Genomic DNA, 3398 nt, shown 5'->3' on the forward strand with positions numbered 1-3398 from the left:
TAATAAAAAAAATAATTACTATTCCCATGTTCAGCCTCCCTCCAACTCCCCCACTACAAATGCTTCTACTAATAGCAGTCCAACCCCTCCCTCTTTTACTATACAACCTGTATCTACCACTCTAGTGTATAAACTACTAAAAAACTAAAGCATTCCTCCCCCTCTTCTGATGAACTTCCAGCAGAATACCTAAGACTTGCTGCCCTTCTGATGAACTTCCAGCAAAATACCTAAGATTTGCTGCCAGTGCTGTAGCCTACCCTGTCAGCATTCTTATAAATCAATCTATCTCTGCAGCATACATTCCTCAACTATGGAGAAACTCTATTATAACTCCCCTCCACAAGGGTGGCAATGCCAACAACCTCTCCAACTACCAACCTATCTCTATTCTTTCTCCGCTGCCAAAAATCCTAGAAAAGAGTATACACTATCAACTGCTAAAGTATCTTACCAATAACAACTTACTATCACCCACACAACACAGTTTTCGGCCAGCACACAGCACTAACCACAGCCCTACTATCATTTACCAATACTGTAAACAAAGCTTTTGATACTGGCCTATTAACTACTGTTATTTTGCTTGACCTATCAAAGGCTTTCGATACGGTGTCCCACCACAAATTATTGCTACAATTTGAGTCTTTAAACTGCTCCTCACATACTATTACTTGGTTTCAAAACTATTTTCACAATAGAAAACAATCAGAAAACCTAACCAACAACACAGGGGTTCCCCAAGGATCTATTCTTGGGCCTCTACTTTTTAATATACTCGTTACCAATCTCCATAAAGCATCCCAACAAAGTACCCGTATGCAATATACAGACAATTCGACCATAATCACATCCTCTAACAACCTGTCAGAACTTTACACTTCAACTCAAACAGCATTTACATCTATAGAATCATGGCTAAGTGAAGCTCAACTGCTACTCAATCCCCAAAAAACTAAACTTTTACTGTTCCCTTCTAAAGCAGTAACTCCTGACTTTAAGATATTCTCACAAAACAATAGTGAAATTGAACTTGTTAGAAGAGCAGAACTACTGGGCATAACAATTGATGGCAAACTTTCTTTTGAAAATCACATACTCAGCACAATCAAAAAGACTCACTTCAAGCTAGGGAAGCTCTACAGGCATAGAATCTTCTTGAATATGTCTACCAAAATAAAACTTGCTAATAGTCTACTTCTCCCTTCCCTTCTCTATGATAGTCCCATTTTCACAAACCTACATACATCACTTACGACTAAATTACAATCATGTTACTACAAAATACCAAAATTTACCACCAATATGCCAACTCAAACACATCACTGCCTAGCCATTAAAACTTTAAAGTGGCTTGAATTCCCCCATTACCTATATTACACTCAACTCACTCTTACTCACAAACTTTTATATAACCCAAACTACTGCCCTTCTCTTCAAGACATGATTATATATATATATATATATATATATATATATATATATATATATATATATATATTTTTTTTTTTTTTTTCCCATCCCACAATCTTAGGTCCTCTAATAAACTACTCATAACCATAACTAAACCCAACAAGAGAGCTGGGTATTGCCTTTATTCCCATACAGTAGCCAAACTCTGGAATGCTCTGCCACCCTTAATTACTCAACTAGACGCTACAGAAACGTTTAAATCAGCATTAAAACAACATTACCTCAACAATCTTACATGTACCTGCCATCATGTGAACAAACCCAGTTAAAAGATACTCTATTCAGCACATTCGCACAAATTGATTCACAAACTTAAGAAAATTAATACTTCTATAGTGTATGATTATAAATGTATAGTAGACAGACTTTTACGAAATGAACTTCTATTTGTCTCCTATTATATATTGTTGGTCTAAATTGCCAAAATTGCTATCGATGTATAAATCTTTACTAACTGTTTAAGTTCTATTAACTTTGTTAATGTTTACTGTATTCTTTGGAGCTTTTCTCCCCCAGGCCTCCAATGAAAATAGATCTTTCGATCCAGTGGACTTTCCCGGTCAACAAATGTCAATAAATAAATAAATAAACCATAAAAAATCTGTTTAACTAAGCTGAAAGCACAGGTGAATGTGTCACCATTGCAAGTCCGGCAGCAAATTAAAACAAACAAATAAAATAATTACCACACTTCCACTTTTGCTCCTTAAATATGCCACATCTATGTTTCATCACCATTGTCTGGCAATTACTACCACTTACACTCTGTGTCATGCACCAACTACACAACTATAACTCCACGTATGTACTACGTATGCAGAAACGTGTATTTCAATGTGGACATCGACAGTGTATCAGCCAAATCTGTCCTGAGCCCTTCCCTGCATATAAAAAAAAAAAAAAAAAGTACAAGAAGAAGTGTTACTATACAATGGACTTGTTTAAGTTTTAAACAAGTCCAGTGTGTAATGACAACAATCACCTCTAGGCCACGGCCCACGCATGGTGTTGTTTAGCCATGCAGACTTTACTCTTGGGAGCAAACAATGGTTACAGGTAAGCAGACATAACAAACAGGTCCAGCATTGATTTCTGCTATAATAACCATGTAATGTGATGAACAGATATTGGTACTGCATAAGAAGATCAAGGTACAATAAAAATATGTTTTTTCAGTTTTTAGCCACAGATCATTTAAGGTACTTGAACACACACATCAAAGAAAATGTAAAACAGTTACTGGAAAACATGAATCAATAAACAAAAAAGGACTACAAAGCTTAAAACGGAAAATAAAGGTCCAAATTATGAAATAATTATATTACCACTGACAAAATAAGAAGCGCTCAGAAAATCTGTTTAGAACTGCACACCATTACTTACTTAAATGGAAAAGATTTGACATATGCATAATGTTTGTCATCACTCTGTATGAAAATATGTGCTTCTAATCAGAAAAAAACACAATACTACTGATGCCATAATGGCAACGAAAATAAATGGAATGGCAAATGAGTGGTTAAAAAACACAGACCATAAATATGCTAATATTTGACTATATGTACATATATATTTCTAATGAAGTAAAAAGTACAAAATTGTTTCATATGTCATGTCTTCTCCAGTTTCAACTTAAATGTCCTTTTCAATGATAAAAAACTGCACTACGTTCTCGTTTATGCACAAGTCCACTTTATCATTAACTGACACAACAGTATCCATACATATATTCTGTCCACGCATTCGTCTTTTAATGTACCTAATTATGGAAACTGAAACAAAACACAGTTCCCTTTTCCTCAGTAAACTTTATAAATAAATATTTTACATTAGCACCACTATCTTAACAATATATAAAATTATAAAATAATATTACAGCATTATATCGGTATTATAACAGAAAGAATGATGTTAATGATGACAAA

General features: G+C 34.5%; 1 protein-coding gene across 1 annotated transcript in view; it reads right to left on the reverse strand.

Moving 5' to 3' along the window:
• Positions 1-1486: 1486 nt before the first annotated feature.
• The window catches only part of RPRD1A (regulation of nuclear pre-mRNA domain containing 1A), a 641587-nt gene continuing 639675 nt past the window's right edge, over positions 1487-3398 (reverse strand). Inside the window, exon 7 of the mRNA XM_044086440.1 lies at positions 1487-3398. This exon is cut by the window's right edge and continues 160 nt beyond it. The gene's annotated coding sequence lies outside the window, so the exon portion shown is untranslated.

Source organism: Protopterus annectens, chromosome 10.part0 (assembly GCF_019279795.1).
Source record: "Protopterus annectens isolate FY-2018-M chromosome 10.part0, PAN1.0, whole genome shotgun sequence".
NCBI lineage: Eukaryota > Metazoa > Chordata > Ceratodontiformes > Protopteridae > Protopterus > Protopterus annectens.